General features: G+C 36.1%; 1 protein-coding gene and 1 pseudogene across 6 annotated transcripts in view; both read right to left on the bottom strand.

Moving 5' to 3' along the window:
- Positions 1-22,121, bottom strand: part of LOC111424670 (nephrin-like) — a 365,438-nt gene that overhangs the window by 102,648 nt on the left and 240,669 nt on the right. The window lies entirely within an intron of this gene.
- LOC139430865 (uncharacterized) lies at positions 20,720-21,777 on the bottom strand (annotated as a pseudogene).

Raw genomic sequence — 22,121 nt, forward strand, 5'->3', positions numbered from 1 at the left:
AGTGCTGTTGCTGTTGAGCTTTCTCCACCCAGAACGAGTTTGCATCAACTTTTTAATTAAAAATGTCGTTAAAAGACGCGTCTCGAGGAAATTCAATTCGCATTAATTACTTTCGCACTTTCATTAAAATAAACTGCTCATTGCGCGATAAAAAAGTAAAAATCAAGATTTAAAAAATAAACTATAGTCGTGGATCATGATGGATCGTCGATAAATTAGAATTTGTCAACGTTATTGCGACCACTTTAATGCCTATGTCGCAATGCATTTTCGAAAGTAATTATTCAACGTAATGCGATTTGGTTCTCTGGTCATAACCGGCGATATTGACACCACCCGACGTTTTGAGGTTAATTTAACTAGCGTTAGTACTAATTGCAAAGCAAACAAGAAAATCGCGGTGGCGTACTAATATGCACACCAAGCGGCCGGTCTAATTTATATCGAGCTTTTGTTCTACCCACCGGATCACAACCCATTCAATCCTATTAATTGCCCGGAAAATATTCCATTTCGCCGTGGTCAACTCATCGTTATCGATTGCCGTAAATACTAAAATTCTTCGTTACAACTTTATTTTGCTATTTCCTTCTTGGTTCATCGTACAACGCGATGCCACAGAAAGTTAAATCTCCACAGTGATGCAATAAGCCGGAAATAGGAAACACCCCAAATGCAAATGAGGTGGTTGTAACCCGTGAGTTAAAACTGCGAAGCCGCGCGGAGTTTGCTTCGAAAGTATAATTGGCTTATTCCGAATGTAAACCGAAGTTTCCGCAGCACGTTAGTTGTTTAGACTAACAATTAGAACGCGGTCTGCGCAAGTTGTCACCTCTCACATGGGAAATCTTACGGGCCAACTGGTTATGGCAGAAGCAAACTCTGCCAAAGTGTAAGCGGTGATGCCAAATTTATTCATAAATTTCCTCTAAGCTGGTCCACCTATTTCCGTATAAATTTGTACATAAGGTTCAAATAACATTTTCTCATTAAAATAATTTGTATATTTTGATTCTAAATTTGCCCAAATATCTAAAAACCGGCAAAAAGAGAACCTAATGTTAAATAGAATTAATTACAACAAGAGTACGTCTCAAATGAATATATCATTCGAAACTTTAATCCTTGACCTATACGAACCTGAAAATACCCGATTTATGCCTTTTTTAAGTGAAATTTAAAGGAAAATTTGAACGCGATTCGAAACCTTCTGCAATCTTCGGCAAGTTCTGGAAGTTTAACACTGATATTCACCAGCCAGTTATAAACTTCAAACAAACATATTACAGCGTCACCAGAAATAAACTCTACACCATAATGCGTTTTGTTAGTTAGATTAGTGACACTCAAATGCATAATCTTACACAGCACATGCCGAGTGAAAGTAGAAAGGGCACTATCAAGCGAATTTAAAGCATATAAAGACTAAACGCCAACTTGATGATCAAGTCTGTCCAAATGGTGGGATATACCTTAACATTCTTGGTATAAATGCAAGTGGTTAAGGAAACCTTTGGAAACCTCGAAAGCGCTGGAAGAGAAATTGGACTAAGGATCAACGACAAAATCTGCGATCAATGCCTTTTAGAGTAAGAGACGATTCTCCTGATGCAGAGTAAGAGACGGAGATATCTTATTGTACAGAGTGTATCAATTGGAGACTACAACTTTGAGGTAGTGGACAACTTCAGCTACGGAGGTGGCAATGTAAACACCGAAAACGATGAGACTCAGAAAATACAATAACCAGTAGTCACCGGAAATCGCACATTTTACTCAAATTAAATTTTACTTTTGTACCACAAAGAAAATATTTTTGAGACAATTAGGAGGAAACTGGTACCGTTAAAATAAATTTTTAAAAAGCTAGTAAGAAGTTTCAATTTCCATTCTCAAAATTTGTAAACTTGCAACATGGATTTTCAAACTAATCAAATTAGGAGGAAGCCGCATGGCTTGTGGTCAAAAACAAAATTGCGAGACAACGTGACGAGGGACACTCAGAAGAATGAGAAGCTGGAACAAAGTGTTCAGAAATCGAGACAACTAGAGGCGAAGCATCGCGTGGATTGAAGCTCCAACACTCTTCAATTTGGAACTGGAAAATGTTATAAGAAGGATGAACGTTGGTAGGGATAACCTTATCCCTCCATTAGCCAGAAAAACTTAAAAATAAGTTCTAAGCCCTAAGAATTCTAAGCCCAACAAAAAAGAACAACTTATCGCGAGTAAAGTACAGCCACAAAACTTACCAAATCTATAAACAACACCCGCTGACAGAATGCAAGCTGCAAAGGTTGAGGTGAGCCGGACATGTCGTAAGAATATAAGAAGTAGAATTCCCAAAAGAGCATATAACAGTAAATTGTATGAAAAGACACTGACAAGAATTCAGTGAGAGCCAGAACCGATCGTACTTGGATGTTAGGGCCAACTGAAATGAGTTTGGCAGATATTGTCTTCTTGGAATAAGTGACAGTTTTGAACGCGATTCGAAACCTTCTGCAACCTTAGGCAAGTTATGGGAGTTTGCCACCGATATTGACCAGACATTTATAAACTTCAAACATATTACAGCATCACCAGAAATAAACTCTATACCATAATGCGATGTGTTAATTTAATTAGTGAGGCTCCTTATGCATAATGTTACACAGCACATGCCGAGTGAAAGTAGCAAGAGGACTCTCAAGCGAATTCAAAGCATATTCAGGACTGAAATAAGAAGACAGACTAAACGCCAACTTGATAATCAAATCTGTCCAAATGGTGGGATATGCAGATGGTCTTAACATTCCTGGCACATCAATTCAACTGGTTAAGGATACCGTTGGAAACCTCGAAAGCACTGGAAGAGAGATTGGATAAGGATTAACAAAAACAATACTAAAAACTACATGCCTTTTAGAGTAAGAGACGGAGATATCATGTTCAGCAGAGCGTCTCAATTGGAGACTACAACTTTGAGGTTGTAGACAACATCAACTACGTAAGTAACAATGCAATCACCTGAAACGATGAGATGCGGAAAATACAAAAACCAGTAGTCACAAGAAATCGCCCTTTTTTCTCAAATTAAATTTTACTTTTGTACCGCAAAGAAAATATTTTTGAAACAATTATGAAAATGGCGAGACAACGTGACGTGAGACGCTCAGTAGATTCTTGGGATGATATGCTGCAACAGAGTGTCCACAAACCGAGACACCTAGAGGCGAAGCATCGAGAAGGCCAAACCTCAATTTGAGCTAGAAACTAGTCTCATCTACAAACCATTGAAAACAGCCTATTAAAACCAATAAAATATGTGTCTTTCTAATAGTACAGTATCAAACAGGTGGCATAAAGCTAAAAACATACTAATCTACTAATAAATCTTCTTAGTCACTTATATAAAATCGTCACAAGAAAATTAGCGATTTGACCTGAAAACAGTCTCGTCATCTACCAACCGATAGAACAACCGGGATTTCGTAGAGGTTTTGGATCACCCACAGAACATTGAAATGATAATCAAAACAGCGTCGAATTGGCCGATTGTTATCGCTTTCGTGGATATCTCCATAAAGTATTTGATACAATAGAGTTTGAAGAAATTTTGGACGTAAAATTATAAACTGTTTACCGCAATACTAGAATATCGATGGGAAGAGGATAACAAATGTTAAGTTTTTAGACGATATAGTTTGTTCTCCGACAATCTTAAGGAGATAGACATAATGCTATATGACCTCCACCGAGTATGTCTTGCTCAAATTCAACATCATCAAAACAAAATACATGACGAACCTAGTTCCTAGTCAAAACACCAGCATCAAAGATAATTTATGGCAAAGTGAAGGATATCTTAAAAATTAACTTGCCAATCTGACTAACGAGGATCTATAGAGGGATTGAAGTTACTGATGTAATTACCCGAATTGCAGAACTCAAATGGAACTAGGTAGTGCAGATAGCCCGATTGAAGGATGAATAATAAATAAAGAGACTGCTCGAGTGAAGATCGAGAATGGATAAGAGAAGTAGAGGCCTAGTAGACGTTAAGGGCTGGAGGATGATAACTGCTTTACTATCATTGCTCTTAGCAGCATTACTAATTTCATCAACATAGTAAATACATTTTTTTAGTTTTTGTAATTGAGGGCTAGACTGCAAAATAGAGACGGAGACTTAAGCTAACATACGTAGTTAATTAGGGAATATTAAGATCAAATCTTCGTCAGTTGAGGTTTTCTTGTGGATATAAAATCCTATTTAATTGGGGACAGGAAAAATTGGGAACTAACTTCGCATAGGTGAATATAATTGCGCGATAAACTTCATTAGGATCGGGAGTTTCATATGAATAGAAACTTCAAGTGTCGATAGAGAGGGCATTGATTTAATTATTAGCTTGAGCAAACAAGAATTAGGAGAGGTCTGTAAATACAGCAGAGGATTGGAAAGGACGTAATTATCATAAAATTAACAATTGCCCCTCTTAGTTAACTTAGAGTTAACATAGTTCAACTGTGCGGAAACAAAGCAGGTAGGGGACTAATTGAATTTGGTACCTAACAAGCGATAACTTCTCAAAATCCGAATAGTTTAAGCCACAACTAGTATAAAATTCCGCTGTTATAATTTATTATTTTTCTTCCTTATTCGAAAGAAATGTAAGTACGACTTTAATTTTATTTTTTATCGTTGCATCCTCCACGATAATCCATTAATTAGCCTCCTATGTTAACGAACTTCATCATCGTGTTTAGAAGTGCTGTTCGTAATTACTCGTGCGACGTTGACTTTTTGAGCCAGTTCTGTTTTTTTCCTATAGCTTTTTCCAGCGGCGTTCGTCAACGCCGACATTTTAAAAATTTTCTGCTCGACGGGCAGAAAGTTCTTCATGCAGCGAAATGAATTTATTTTTAAATATTATATGAACGCTGTTAATTTTCAACATACTTTTACGTCGTTTTGAGACAGTTTATTTATTTTTTTTCTTTGCTTATCTGTATAAATATCTGTATAAATATCCGTATAAAAAAGGAAAGTAATTCGATTTTCGGAAATCATTCAAAGCATAGGTTGTGCTGGGAAAAAACACCACCTCCATATTTCCTTTGAGTATCCATTCCCGAGAGGGTGAGATTAACTGAAGTTCTTCCGTTTCGAGAAGCATTCCCCAAGGCTGCATATATGATGATCCGTATTAAGCGCCTTGAAAGTCTTCTCTCAACCAATTCCGATCGAAACTTTTAACTGCGGCGCCGTTCCACGTTTGGTTTTGATTTAGTGCCGTTTGGCGCTTGATTCGGCCCGTTAGCGATGAGCCCTCTAACGGCCGGTTGGTGCGCATAACTTCTGCAATATTTTCAAGAGCTCCGACGTGAAGTTAGTCGCACTTTCAATAACGGAAGGGAAGCACCCGGAAATCGGGAAATTGCTAATATCTTCGCTCAATCGATAGAGAGAAATAAAATAGAAACTTCTTAAAATTTCACATTTTAAAACAACTCTAATAAAATCACTTAAAAGTTATGTGTTAATATCCGCACGCGTTGTATATCTTGAACATTGCGGTTACATCTACAAATTACGACATTTCAACGTCCATAATAAACACGTAGTTGCCCACATCCCAAAGTAAAAACCCTTGTAAAGCAACGATAAAAAGACCGTTGCGTGGCGACCTCGTACTAAAAAACACATAAATTCGGTCGCAACTGGCGATTTTCTGCGCGGCTAACGTCTTATTTAAGCTTATTATTTGTTTGTTTTGCGGTCAGCTTGTAATCTCGGACCTCGAGGCCATAATTAAACGTATCGTTTTAATTAAGGACTGGTGCTGTATTAAGAAAATGCAAATATAAACCAGTTTCGGCAAATTGCCAGTATGAAACTAGCCTTGATCTCTGTGAACGGTATTCATTTGATGAGTTTAGTCTAACGAGACTAAAATCCTATTGGACAAAATTGGATAATGTTGATGAACTATTTTCGTAATTCGCTATAAATCATTTATATTTGAATTGTGTTATATTTGCCTTAGCTTATTATCTTTCCTAACGTCTTTATTACATCTGTGATAAAAACCTGACACCCGACGAGGTGTTATCTAGGAGCTTCCACTTCGCACCAGCTGCTCAGGATTATCGAGATCAGAGAAATCCTGTTTCTTAGTTGATGAGAAAATTTAAATTTGCGATAAAGGTTACTGGTTTCTACTAAGAAGAATTCTAAATGGAATTCTAAGAAGAATCTAAATAAGATTGTGTGAATAGTGTCAATATTTCACTAACCGTACTATAATCGCAAGATATAGAAAGGATTTAATTTCTCTAATGATCAACGAACAGATAATAATAATAATAACCACTTTATTAACTACAAACAAAAAAAAATAAATACAGATGCTAACAGCTTTCAAAGATCCTGTCATCTGTTCTACTCAATCAGTTGAATGTTCAAACATTCAATATAAGAAAACAAACAGCTACAATTCTTAGCGTATGTCGTTTACCTCTCTTACGTAAATAATTATAAAGAAAGAAAGATAAATAAATAAAAACAATAACATTCGTTCGCTTCAACGTCAGAACACCGAGGAAGCATAAACGTTTTGACGGAGTACTCCGAGAGTACTGAAAGATCTGCGTTTAATTTTATACATGACAAGGCAGTGTGCTCTCTTCGAAAAGTCAAATACAGCTGACTATCATCAGCATACTTGTGTACTGACGAGTGACTAACGCTTTTGGGCAGTTGAGAGGTGTACAGAGTAAGTAGTAGTTCAATGCAATAGGGATAACATCGTTCGGTGGTTGACTTTGTCAAAAGCCTTGCTGTAAGCTAGGTGCACAACCACTCCGCTCTGACCATCATGGCTAGCCTTCAAGAGATCATCAGTGATGTTTAATAAGTCAGTGGCGCAACTATAACTAGGTCGAAAACCGGATTAAATCGGAGGCAACACATTGTGTTCATCTATATATGTAAGCAGCTGAACCTCCATACACCTTTCCAAGACTTTGGAATGAACCGGAAGAATACTGATACTTTTGGTAAGGGCATGATAATAGCAGACTTCCAGGCTTCGGGAAATGTATACTTCCCCACAGCAAGAGTTCACGATGTGTACAATGTATGGCAATAAGTCTGGAAGGCATTTTCTAATAAATATGATATTTACTTCATCGACTCCAGCAGCAATCAATTTGTCAATTTTATTCCGTTTAATGCACTTATTATTATAGATCTATGAACTGTTTTAAAAGAAAACCCGTCATGGGTTTCAGCAAAAGGAGTATTTGTATTATAAAGATATGCTGGATTATAAGATATTAGACTATAAAATAAGCTGCTTATATTATAAGTTATAAGATTATAAGATATGCTAGAAAAGCCTAGAAATACTCAGTGACTGGAAAAAGAGCATAATCTGTCGAATGCACTGCATACAAAAATTAACCAATGTGTTCAACATTTTGAAGACAAAATTCTTGGCGATTATCACAAATATCCAACTTCAGACTGTTTACTATCGATTTACTATCAATTGAATCGAACAATATATCTAAAAACTTAATACTTTATACTTAGACTTTATACTTAATACTACACAAATTAGGAATTCCACCAAACCTAATAAGGCTATTAAAATGGTACTATGGAAGATACGAAGCGGCCGTACGGGTACAAAACAGTCTTAATGAGTAATTTGAAATTACGCGTTGATTGAAGCTCCACACTCTTCAATTTAGAACTGGAATATGTTATAAGAAGGATGGACATCGGTGGGGACAACCTTATAATGACAACTAAATAAATTCAATTAGACAGAAAAACTTAAAAATAAGTTGAACATCTTTGATAGAAAGATATTGAGAAAAATTCTAAGCCCAACAAAAAAGAACAGCTTATCGCGAGTAAAGTACAGCCACTAAACTTATCAAATCTATAAAGAACCCCCGCTGACAGAATTCTGCAAGCAGCATAGGTTGAGGTAGACTGGGCATGTTGTAAGGATAGAAGATAGTAGGATTCCCAAAAGAGAATGCAACAGCACATTACATTGTGTGGAAAGAGACTGGCAGGAATTTAACAAATTGTACTTGGATTTTAGACACAACTGAAATTAGTGGCTTCTTGGAATAAGTGGCAGTTTTGGAAAACACCACAACATCAAATTCCAAATACACAATTTGCAAAAAGTTTAGAACATAGAGGCAAAATTTTTGGAAGGAAAATTTAACGAAATTAATCTATCTAGAGAATACGGAAAACGGGTGAAAACTTTCCACTTCCTGATACAATTGATTCTACACTTATTCCACATTTAATTAAAAATGTACTCAGCCCAAGTCCATATTTTTAATAAATAGAACTTAACATTATCACGAAGAAGATATATCATATATATTATATTTTATGCATATATCATTTGTACAGTGATATATGCACAAAGAACTTTTGTTAAAGAGTTATAATTGCTGGTAATTTAAACGCTAGGCATTCTCCAAAAAGTCCCGATTGGAAAATCGATTATCTTTCACTAATTTGGATTTACATTTAGCTTTGTGCTTGAAGGAATTCGCATTCGCATAGTGGACCCAATTAGAGACGCTGTGTTATGTTGGTACAGGTATAAAATCGACAATGAGGTGTTATTTATGATTCAACTGTAAATAAATTACGATTCTGACCTTAAAAGGAAATCAACCTTAAAAATCTCAATAAAGACCTTCAACTATACCACTACGACCTGGAAATAAGTCTTCTGTGTTATAAACAGAATAATGGGAGCGGTGTTTAAGCAAAAACTGGAAAGATTTCGCTATATTTAGCCTTATTTGGAAGACTGATAGTTTACTATTATATTCCAAGATTTTTGGGTTGTTATTAAGATGCTGCGAATACCAAACAGCTGACATTTTCGAGACGAGGTGATAAGAACTAGCTTGCCCAAAATTTTATTTGTATCTGGGTTGACAAAACTACGACGTTTAAATGGAGACATATTGGTGGTTCTGTAGAACGTATAAAAGGTTCCATCATTTTTGGGATGCAGAGATATTGCGTGCCATTTGACACAGCATACATATATGGAAATTGTTATACACCAACATTATCCACCAATGTAGCAGATTAACGGATACTAGGGAACTAAGCGATTGTATCAATGTAATGAAAGATACTAGACTTGTAACGAGCAAAAAGAAATCACCAGTTAAAAAAAAAGATTTTTCCTTTAACACAATTAATTTCGTCGTACCATTACTTATTCATGTGTATATAGATCGTACAAAAGCTCTATATATATCTCCGATGAAACATGAATTTATAGAGAAGCACCCAACGGTTACTAATTTAGGCCATTTCACCCATTTTGTATTGGATGTTGTGAACGGTAGGAGCAAACTGATACAGTACACAGACATGTCACAAACGCTTTGACCGATTGAACTATGGTATCATGCTTGCTTAACATAAATGCTGGAGATTAAGCGAAAATTCAAAATTAATTATGCCCAAAAATTATTAACCTTTCATATACGAGGTGGGGTATCGTGCACCCCAGTGATTAAAAACTCAAAATAATTAAAAAAAAAAGGCGAGATCGTGTTCAATGTAGAATTTTATAGAAATTGTATTTTATTTGCGGATTATGTCAAACCTTACTTAGTATGGCATATGAGATTAATTCACATAGTATGCGGAAGGTTTAAGCCGTTAATAATACTGAAATATACCTATTTATTTATTTTATTATACCTATTTGTGGTCCGATACATTTTCAAAACTTCTATAGGGCTTTAAAAACAATAAAGCTGGATTAAAATGCAAAAGGGAACTATATAATATATCGGGAAGAACTAGTTTCACCGCGACCGTTGAGTACATAATCCCCCTTTACATTATCGACCGAGGGATTCAACCGGGAAAAGCTTCTTATTCCATTGAACGACTGAAATCACATATGTCCAGCAGCATATAGACGCAGTGTCCTTAGTGCACCTGGAGAAAATACGTTCTTCACAATGAAAAGAAAATTTTGCGGAGTTCAAATTAAATTGCATTGAAACCCACACAATACCATGTCTTTAATGCCGTATAAATCATCCAGGTGGTAATGAAAATTTATTGGCGATTCATTTTCGCGGTAATGTACCTCTTTATTATTACTATATTCCGATTTTATAACCCCCCTATATCATAAGATAACGGCGTTGTATGTTTATAGCGTATCTGAGTGACGTAGTAAATCAATGATAATATTAATAAATAAAATCTTTTGAGTTTTTATTGATATAGTTGCCAAAGTAGATTTGTAACTTTAAATTTTCTAAGAAAAGGCAATCAACTAAGAAGATTCCAATTCCGGCCTGAAAGAAGTATATCAAGCATGAAAAATGAATGGTGTGCTGCCGGGTCAGAATATAAAGTTCGGCATAAATTTGCAATCAAAATAAATCACCAGACCGGCATAATATAAGAAAATATTAATCTGATTTATCCCTTTTTTGTTATTATAATGACCCTGTGATTTATACCGAAGATAATGTTCCTAGGGCAAAAGGGTCTATCTTGTTTACCAAAAATTCTTTACCCCTCCCAAAGCATGCATGCGAAAAGGGCATATTTCTAAGGAGGTCTGATAAGGTCCCGTCTTTTATGGAGGTACAAGTTGTTTGCGTGTTCAAATTAATTGACCTACCACTTAGGGGGTAAGGTGTACCTATAACAAATTGCCAAATAAATTACAACGTTTTTTTATCAAAACGACTCCATCATAATAGGTTCAAGATGATTTAGAAACATTTTCGTTATCAGTATTCCCGTATGACACGAGTCAAAGCTTCCACCATTCCCAACTTCTCTCCTTTATTCACCTCACACTCGCCCGTCGTATTTCACAGAAGACAGGATGAAGTACGTTCTCGTTGACTTACCCTTAGTTTGCTACTTACTCTTTCTGTACAACGGCGAATGTTTCAGACGTGCAGACACGTCGCCATTAAAAATGTCCACATTAGCGCGTAAAAAAACTTTAAGGTTTGACGCAAACATTTCACCTCTCCGGTACTGGTGTTTCTCTTGGAGACGGGAGAGAGATGTTAATGAAAAGACCAAGGCAAAGTTTACAGAAAGGGAACGTAAACGCGAGTTTGAAGCGAAGATGTGTTTGGGAGGAGTGACGTCAATTAAGAGACGTGCTTTTGAATGCAAGACGTAAGATTACACCGCGGTGTGAAAAGCACTATACATTAAAAGGAAAAGAAATTGTATGAGACTATGAGATTAATTAGCAAGAAAAATCAAAAATAAGGTATGATAAGTTTAATGAATCGAAACATAAATAATAGGAAATATGACAAAACAAAACGTTTAGTACTTGGTCGAGAACGTATTTTAATAGGACTAAACACTAAAAGCGCATTAAAACAGAACAGGCTCGATATTGGGTGGAGAAGGGAAAGGAATTCCGTTTGCACGTTATATTAATGCCGAACACACGGCTCCAACCCAATCCCCAAATTTATTAGTCGCGCCAACTGGTAAGTTAAATAGCGGAACATTTGCAATGTTAATGCCGAATTGGATCGATACGGTAGAAGTCCCACCACGTCTTAGTAGGTTCGCTCACTTCTCTTAGATTTCGCCGCTAGGTCCGCTTAATTGACCCATTTATGGGCGAGGCTAACTCCACAATATCCATAAAATATTCATGAAATGCGGGTTGTATCAAGTCCCAGTCGACGACCGCCGTATACCTTAATTATTGACAATATTTGACAAACACCGAAGGCTGTTGTGTGGTGGTTTTAAAGTTTCAATATCCAATAGTATACCCTGCAGCCGATTATAGAACCAATTGGCCCTCAGGTTTCGCCAATATTTACCGATATTGTTTACCCAACCATAACTTTGTTGTAAACAATTTTTATGTCATTCAAGTTTATAAAATCAATTTCCGGGCACCTGTATACCTCTTACAGTATTATAAAAATCATAACTTTATTAGTGACAGTTCTAGATTAACATTTACGACTTTTGCGCATTGGAACAAGCTTGTCCAACATTTACGAGTGGCCGGAGTTGTCCTATTGACGTTAAGCTGTAAAAGGTGACGCTTTAGAGTTGTAAAAGTGTCACCGTTTCGCACGTACAGCCAAAAAAGCGGACAGATGCCAATAACTCCCCTTAAAAGCTTGGCTTTTACGGGCAATTCGAGTCGAACGCGAAAAGGCGCCGCTTGCTCACGCTGTTTTGCAAACTTTATGAAGCACTAAAATGAGCACCCGTCGATCTTATCTCGTAGATTTTCGTTCGCGAAAAGAACCGCGAAGAGGAAACATCTTCGACAGGTCGTAGTGTGGGTAATGTGCTTTTAGCCTATAATGGGCAATGTTTGGATTCCCCATTATTCAAATTCAATTTACTATAATTCGTGAAATGGATAATTTAAAAATACTGTTATAAATTTAATTATTTTAGTTGTTTATGGATTTAGGTATTATTTATTTGTTATGCGTGGAAGGCTAACGTCATGTAATAAACTTCCAAATGAAATTGATCATCATCGCTTCACCAATGGCGCCTACGCCTCCGGAATAGTTTGTCGTCGCTTTAATATGCACATAACCCTGGTTGATATCGCCCTGACAATCAAACTGTCTGATACCATTGTTGCTAATGGGCAGATTAATTACGCTATAAAACAACTAGATTAGCAACTATCTCTCCCTGTAATATAACACTGTAAGTCACACTTAAGAGATCTATAGGAACATTAATCCGTATTCGGTTTTATGTCATATAAAGTAATTGCTTTATTGATTTTTCCTGAAATTGTCATCCATCTTGTATATTAATTCGGACATTTCCAAATCTTTTTTTATCCACAACTCATAATATATAAGCTTAACCTAATTATGTTTTTCACCTGAACGGTGAGACCGTGCCCCGGATTCGAACGTGATGTTAATTCGCTGCGTTCATACCATTTGTAACGCTTCTCAATAATTGCCATGTAACCATGGCAGGAAGAAGATTGGTTCGGTTAATTGATAAAGATGTTAAAGAAAATAATGATTTGAAGAAGAAATTGAAACTGATGGAAAGAAGAAGACGAACACTCTATTTTCAGCAGGACTATGTCTAGGAACAGGTTAATTACAATTTACCAATCTTTCAGTTTTGATAACGTTGATTCAAGGAAAGCTCCTCTTGGAACCTGTGAGAGCTTGATGTTGGGAGAGCTCCATTCTGTAACTAGAGGAGTCTAAGGAGCAGCTCAAAAGGCTGATGGGTGATGGAGTAAGTGATAGTATTGGAGTCGTACTGATGTCACCAATAAATACATACAATCTCGAGCGATATGGCTGCTAAACCAGTAAGTCAGATCCAGTGAGGACTGGGTGAAGGGCAACCTTGACAGATTAAGGGTTAGACATAGGGCCAAGCACTCTATTCTGTAAAAATCTAGACGTTATCAAAGCTATACACAATGATACCAATGATATATTAAAGATGTAGCCATTTTGACGTTTAACTGCTTAACTTATAATTTTTATCGTGTACTTTTTTAGAAAAGTCTTTGGAATCCGAAGATGCTAATGTTAATATTTCAAAAAAATAAATAAAAAACAGTAACATAGAAGTAGATGAAACTGTTGATGAAACTTTATTTCCGTTTTCAGTGTTACTTAACTGTGTAAATCAAAGATCAAGTGTACTGAAAGTGAGAAACGCGGTTTAGGTTTTAAAGTAATTATTTCGTGTGGTAAGTGCGCGTAAATGGAAATGAAAAATTGTCCATATGCTAATAAAGGCTTCGAAGTTAATCGCAGGATTATTATCGCAATGCGGCTGCTTGGAATTAGTCTGCATGGAATAAAGAAGCTTTGCACTTTTATGGATCTACCACAATCAATTTTTCAATCTTACTACGACAAGCTTATTCATACGATTTCTATTGCATCAAAAGCTGTTTGCGAAAAAAACATGAAAATTGCTACTGAAAAATAAAAAAAGTGAGGGTATTGAAAAATGACAACAAGGAATAACCGTATCTGGTAATGGTACGAGGCGAAAACGGATCTTATTCGTTGTTTGGTGTAGTATCTCTTATTGACTGATATAGCGGAAAAACTATTGACGTTGTAGTAAAATCCAAGTACTGCAAGCAATGTGAACACTAGGAGCAAAAATCTGGTGCTACAGAATATTTATTATGGCTTGCTACTCACGCAAGCGAGTGTGGTGCAAATTACGAAGGATCAGCCGGTAAAATGAGCGAAATTCAGCGATCGGAAGAATTATACGAAATAAAATATGCTACCTACATTGGAGATGGCGATTTCAAAATCTTTAAAGGTATTCTAGATTCAGAGCCGTACGAAAATTCGTGGTGCTCGTGGCAGCAAATGAAAGCCGCTGATATCTTGAAAGACCATCAGCATAATCCACATCTAGCCCCGGAAGTGTTTGAAACTCTAAAACCCATTTAGGTGCTATAGAAGCTTTAGGCATTAAAATTGGCCCAAATTGTTACGATTTCTGCGTCGAAGCCGAAGCACGCCGAGTCAATAAGCAGAAGAAGTCCTGTCTGATGCAGCTAAAACCGCCAGGAACAATGAACATGGAAGACCAATTGTATGGATTAAAGATATATAGAAAAATTTCACAACTCTTTTTAATCACACAAAACTTTAAACGCGTTTTTCTCGAAACTACTATTTTTGAAACGGCCGGAAACATATCTCACACAATTCTTTACTGATTTACATACTTGAAATTTGAACTGTACCTTCTAACTAACATTATCTAGCGAATGAAGTACGGATTTTTTGATATGATGCTCTATGATGTTCTTTAGCTATAAACAATTTAGTGCTTATTTTTTAAACTAAGACGCAAAGTTATGCTAATATGTCCACTATTTCTGCAAAAAGTTAAATAGAAAAATATCCGTACGTCTCTCTGTATCTTTTGAGTTGTAAAAACTAAAAATCTTTTTGTTTTTCTTCTAGCTTCAAAATTGTAGCTGAACCCCGTTTTGCAGGGTTTTCAGCACACAGTTACATGACGGTCATTTTTATGTTAATGAATTAGAAAAATATATATCCTATTCTTATCCTATCGTATTCTTATTAATTTCTCTGGAAATAAACGGAGTTCTAACTCGTGATAGTTCTAGGTCTAGTGTTAGCTCTAGTTTTAGTTATCATTTGACGCCAGGTGTTGACCTGTTTAATTGATGTTTAATTTAATCAATAATTCCATTTTTAATCCATTTAAGTTAAAATTCAAGAAATGTTATTCATTTTTCAACGGAATTTTGAGATAAATGTTTATCTCTTTTATATTACGGTATTATTTTGTCAATAAAATGTTTCAACAAAGATTATTGTCGTTCCTTCGATTTCACGTCGGCTGGGGTTAAATGAAAAGAAAAAGAGAAAATGTACAAATCCCCTGACAAGTACTAATAGAGGCCCTTCCGTTTGAAGGTATTCAATCGATGACATAAGACGCACGTCGACTGGCGATGAAGTGGAAACGCAGGGTCCTCCCTGGCGGTCTGATCCTCAGTAACAAATCAGGGGATTTTCCGATCGGATCAGAACTATGGTGATAAATCTAATGCAAAGAGGTCGGGGTGGAAGGAGGGAGTCCCGGGAATTTGTAATAACCAATGGAATAAGCAATAAGGGTACGAAAGAAGAGTGCTCCGGTGACATGCAAAGGGAAAGAAGGTACCCCGGATGAACTGTCGGACTGATCAAGAGAACGGGTCGTGTGTCACCGGCGATCTTTCAATGGAAATCCAGCCTCTTCCTCAACGTCTACCCCCTATCCTCTTCGGTTTTTCAAGCGAAATTCTTTTTCGATCGCGCTAGCAGTTGATTGGAAAGTAACTTCTCTTCCAGTTAGTTTGCTAGTTTAATGGATCTTAACGGCGTTTGTTGGAGCTAAAGTGATTATTCTGCAAGGCGTTGCAGTTGAGGATAATTCGAAGACAAAGGGCGGCATCGTGTATGTCCGGTAACTGGGGAGGACAAAGCTCGTAACGCTCAGAGTTTCAGCTTTTAATGCACTTTAGATAACTCTCGAGACTACTACTGACTAAATACAAGCAGCAACCGGCGATAATATGCCGGAAAATAATGAAAACGGAAAATACGAAATCAAGTTTGAACATTTTATAGTATAATTTTCGAGAATCAACTTTTCGACGTCGCTAGGAAAGGAATGAGTCAGCGCTAAAGAATCGGCGACACCCGAGTTTGCTGCTAACGCTGGATTTTCTGGTGTACCACGGAATTAATGAAGTACTCAGCCGGTGCTTTATTAAAATCGACGCGGTATTTCATCTGCATAACGAAAAGATGCAAGGAAAACGGCGTTAATCAAGCAAATTTACCAGCAATGTATACAGATCGCTGATTCCAGTTACATTTAATTAATTACTTCTACCGGCAGAAATAAATCACTTCATATAATAATGAAAGTTCAATTTTGATAATGTTCGTAGCTCCTATCGATCATAAAGCGTCTTCATACTCAACTAACACAAACAATACATTATAGGATTGAATTCACCCATTAACGCAGTTGAGTATTCGATGTACAGTGTTCTCAATTGGTCTTGTTTATTATTGTTCAGCAGCTTGTGAGCGCTGTTGTCTCAACTCTCCAATGTCATCCTACAAATGCATTGCATTTCAAGAGGTGTTATACCTATATCATCTATAAATGAAGTGGCACAATTAACATTATTATATGAAATTTAATATAGTTGCTTTAAATTACTTTAATAGACACTAATTGAAACTTACCGTTTTACTTCAAGTCGTATCAAGTGAATATAAAAAAAATTTAATTTTTGTGAAGATCAAGAAAATTCTAACCTAATGTAACGTATTACACTCTATATGTAACATAGAATGCATAATTAAAAATACGTAGTGTATCGATATGACAAGTTTGGATTTGATTCAAGCAATGTAATGCCTCGGCTATTATCTCTTTAATAATGTATATTGTAGCGCTTCCGCTAATATCTCTTTAACGGTGATGTAAGTAGCGCCTTGATCCCAAGCAAGCTCGGCTAATATCTCTTTAACAGATGCTATAATGTAGTATAAGAAACTTTATCTTGATATTGCATCAGATTCAGACGAAGAATGGATAGTCTTGCCGCACGGCTAAACCCGTGTGTTTCTAGTTCTAGGTCTAGTGTTAATTCTGATTTCAGTTTAATAAAAATATACAACAACCTAACGCTGAATAGCAACTAAACCTAGAACTACCACTAGAACACATTTTATTTTTATTTTATTTATATTCTTAAAATATGGAGAAATATAATAAAGGTCAAAGATTAGAGTTTTCAAAAGAAGAAGATGAAACACTGATTAACGAAGTCGCTCAACATTCTGCTTTCTACAACCCTAAACATAATCCGTATAAAGATCAAAATGTACGAGATAATACCTGGCAGAAAATTTTATAGGTGGTAAGCAAAAATGATTTGTATTTGGTAGATCAAGAAACGACTAAAAATATGTATGCTTTGTATTTAAGTTGAAGAGTGCAAGAAAAGATGGAAAAGTTTAAATGATGTTTACTGGAAAAAGAAAAGAAAGAAAGTAAACACAGAACGTAGTTAGTAAAACACATACCGGTAACTTATTGAGTTAACTGTAAATTTAATCATTATTTTTTAGAATCATAATCAACGTAACGATAAGAAATGAGAATGATAATTCATCGCAAGCAGCAGATGAAGATATATTCGAAAATAGAGACGAAACGTCACAATGGGAAGCATCACAAGACACTGAAACAGCGGACAAAATTGCAGAATCTTAAAATCGTCAGTGTGGAGGGAACATAGTGGAATCAATTCAGGTCAGGCCAACAAAAAAAAGTAAAACAACTAATGAAAAACTTTTGTACACGATTAAAAAGAGGACAGAAGATCGTTCAATTCTGTTTAAGAAATTGGAATCGGCTATTGAAGACAAACCTCATCCGATAAAACTATTTTTTGCGAGTATTTCCACCAAAGCCAGCTGCTCGTGCTAAGATGCGAGTAATGGAAGTCATCAATGAATTGGAGATGGAAAGTTATGGAATCAGTCTCTGATGCTACCACAGCTTATACACAGGAAAAATTCGTGTCGTGTAAAAATTTTAGAGTAGTTGGTAAAAAGAATTAGAGTAAAAATTGTAATATCACATGGTAAAAATAACTCTACTGTACACTATATTTAGTATTAATATAGAGTTCATATATTATTCACTTAATAGAGTAGTTTTTATAGTTCTCTAAAGGAGAGTTCTTTTTTACTTATGTTAGTGAAGTTATGTAATATATTAAACATTAAATTTTACACTAGACGTGTACTTTTCCTTCGGGTACTTCGTAGGCACCGCACTATTTTGCTCGGGGTTACTCGTCGGTACCACGTGATCAACATGTGGTGTGATACAGCTAAAATTTAACGGTCATCTACTAAACGAGTCGAAACTCGATAGCGTCTCGAGACCTGATTTACGCGATATAGAAAGAAAGAACGATTATTTTTATTTTAATTATGTTTGCCAAAATAAAACATTCATGATGTGAAATTAGTGGAACTTTCGAAAGATTTTACATACAAGTTCCTTGTGAAGATTGGTAAGTATGTGCAACTTGGTGCAACTATACACATAGGAAACTTATAGAAGACTCATTAGATGCAGTTTTGATGGTGACTCGGTGGAAACTTTAAAATGAATTACGTATTATATATGTTATATGTGTATATAAACAGAATTTAATTTTTTTAAATTTAAATTATAACAATATATTACAAGTAATAATAATAATTCACTTTATTGCCCAACAAAGATCAATTACAGGACAATATTACAAGAAAAAGAAAATAAGAAATAAGAAATAACACATGCCATAAAACAAATATAATTCACATAAACACTCTTACACTATTATTGATTGTTAGTTAGTTTACACATCCTCTGCACCGGGGAGTTGGCTAAAACATTGGATCTGCAATTCCTCAAATAAAACTGATTTGTACTACGTGTTGCACGCGTAGGCACCGCGAAAATGATCCGCGACAACAACCAACCACAATCCAATTCACCTTGCACTAACTTCTGCAAAAACTTGATGCACTGGTCATCTCTTCTTACGTTTAGTGCAGAAAAATTGTGACGCCGCAGCAGGGATGCGTAATGCATTCCACGATCCGGGTATGATCCGTCCAGGCGTAGAGACAAATATTTGATAAATCTCCTCTGAATTCTCTCCAATATAAGTCTATGACACACATAATGTGGCGACCAAATTACAGAGCCATATTCCAATTTGGACAATACAAAGGTCGAAAATAGGGTCTTGTACACACTGATATCAGAAAAAGTACGCGAGGTGCGCAAAACGAAACCAAGCATCCTCACTGCAGAAGATGCAATATTTTCGATGTGAGGTACAAAAGACAATTTGCGGTCAAAAGTTACTCCCAGATCCTTGATTGTAGATAGTTTCTCAAGAAGAACACCTTCTATATAATGAGAAGATGGAAGAGGAGACAGCTTGCGTGTAAAACTAACCGCACCGCACTTATTGGCATTAATCTTTTTAGCTGATAACGGTTACACCATTCCACCAAGACGTCCAAATCCGACTGAAGACTGACAACATCACGGTCCGCAAAAATAGGTTGGAATAGTTTCAGATCATCCGCATAAGCTAGTACGCTTGATGAAAATTTGTCTAGAAGGTCATTCAAGAAGATAACAAATAGTAGGGGGCCTAGATTTGAGCACTGAGGAACACCAGACCTAGCCGTAAACTCCATAGACGCATAACCGTTGTAGTACACATAATTTATACGACCCGATAGGTAAGAGGCAAATAGTTTCATAAACTTAGGAGATAAGCCAAAAGCACTAAGTTTATACAAGAGGACGTCATGATGAATCATGTCGAATGCTTTAGAAAAATTAGTGTATACCACATCTACCTGACAGCCCCTATCCAAAGATTCACAAATTACCTCAGTAACCACCGCGAGGTTGAACGACGCTTGATAAACCCATGTTGATATGGTGACACAAATGACTGAACCTGTGGATAAATCATCTTGTAAATAATCTGTTCAAATACCTTAGCGAAATTGGACAATAACGATATTGGTCGATAATCAGTAATGTTGGTACGTTCGCCATGCTTGAATACAGGAACAATGCGTGAGCGCTTCCAAAGTTTAGGAAACGAGCAAGTGCTTAAGGATAGGTTAATTAAAAATAAAAACAAGTAAAAATAAAAACAAATATTTTATAATTTTGATTTTTATTACAAACGAAAAACTTCCCTAAAAATACTCCACTTCCTATTAAAATTTAACACTAATAAGTGATATTTTGTCAATTAGTAGAGTAAAATTAGAGCGAATTTTTAATAATTTACACTGATTAGATTAGAAATGTATGTAATTAGAGTCACGACAACATCTAGTTAGATTACATATACTACACTGTTATAGAGTAACGATTTTACACTATTTAATAAACACCATCTTCTCACTATTTAGTGTAAATTTTTAATCTATTCACCTACACTATATAGTGCAAAAAAATAACTCTAAATAAATTGGACCGATCTGAAATATGTTTTAGAGTTGATTTTTACTCTATATTTTTTCCAGTGTACGGACTCGTGTTATGTGGCATCAAGTTCCGTTGAGCAGCCTAGACAGCCTCTGAGTAAATTGTGCAAACAACACGAAACCATAACAATGTCATCTACGAGTGTTGAGCCCGATGCAATAGGTGTATAAAATATACGAAATGTTTGACATAAAATGCCAAAGGCATTTTCCGTGGTTTTTCGGGCTCGAATCAGACGATAATTAAATATTTTCTTTTCTCTGTCTGCCTTAGCTTGATCTCTAGGATAAGGTCGTAATACATTTTCGGTTAGTTTAAATGCTTCGTTCCCGACAATGACATGAGGTAGAACAGTATCAACCCTAGGTAAAATGGTCAGCTCTAGTAAAAAGTTGTTGCTGTGTAAAGACCTTTGAAATATTCCACTACCTCCTTCTTTACCATACACCAACATCAACCCATGTGCATTTGTACCCAACATCAATTATTGCCAATAAGAGAAAAATAGGATTTATAGCTGAACTATAGGCTTTCACTTTCCTTCGGGCAAACTATGCGAATATGTTTTCAATGGCTCCACAACAATTTGGAAAATTTCATCTAACGTAAAAGTCGTCAGCTATCTGGAACAATCTGGAACAAACCGTACCTATATGTATTTTTACGGTCATACTTTGTTATAAATCGTTATTGTCTATAGTTGTTGAATTTAACAAAGTAGTGAGGGGTCAAGCTTCTGACAAGGTAAAATAGGATATTTTAAAAACGTAGAGGGCATTGTTGTTATATCCTCGGATATATATGACAGTACATAAAAAAACTGGCTCTCGGTCCATCCATTAAATGCCTTTGAATCAGTGCATTGAAACATCTCTCACTTATCCTATTGAGAAAAATGTTGTTCGTTTGGTGTCGTGGTTTACAGATGGTCGTCAATAAAGCTTGTTCTTCTTCCTCTTCCATTTCTAGTAATGTTATTGCAGTTAATACTACATTGTTCATCATTATTTTCAGAATACAAAGAACAACACTGCATCACAGAACACTTATTAATAATGGCTCACAATTGAATGTATCTACTTATTACTTATCTACGTATTGTATCTCCATGTACAAAATTGGCGATTACCCTTTCAGCTAAAATATGTCGATGATAAACTGTACTCCACTAGCACTGGAATATTCTGCGGTAAACCTTCCATTTTGTCATTTCTTCAGAGTGATGCTAATGGGTATTTGAGCGTTAATAAGAAAGCTGCCGGAGTAACATTTTCATAGCAAGCGGGTTGCTAATTGATAGCGCGAGTTTTGGGGCGTCAAACAAAAACGGAAACCGGAACTTCTATATTAGTTCCGGCGTGCAAAACAACAAGTTACCGAGCCTTTGATCCATTCCAATTTGACTGCAAGTTGCCGGAGGCCAAGAAATTAATTCGGGGACGAAGGCGGCGGTG

Source organism: Onthophagus taurus, chromosome 7, assembly GCF_036711975.1.
Source record: "Onthophagus taurus isolate NC chromosome 7, IU_Otau_3.0, whole genome shotgun sequence".
In the NCBI taxonomy this organism is placed as follows: domain Eukaryota; kingdom Metazoa; phylum Arthropoda; class Insecta; order Coleoptera; family Scarabaeidae; genus Onthophagus; species Onthophagus taurus.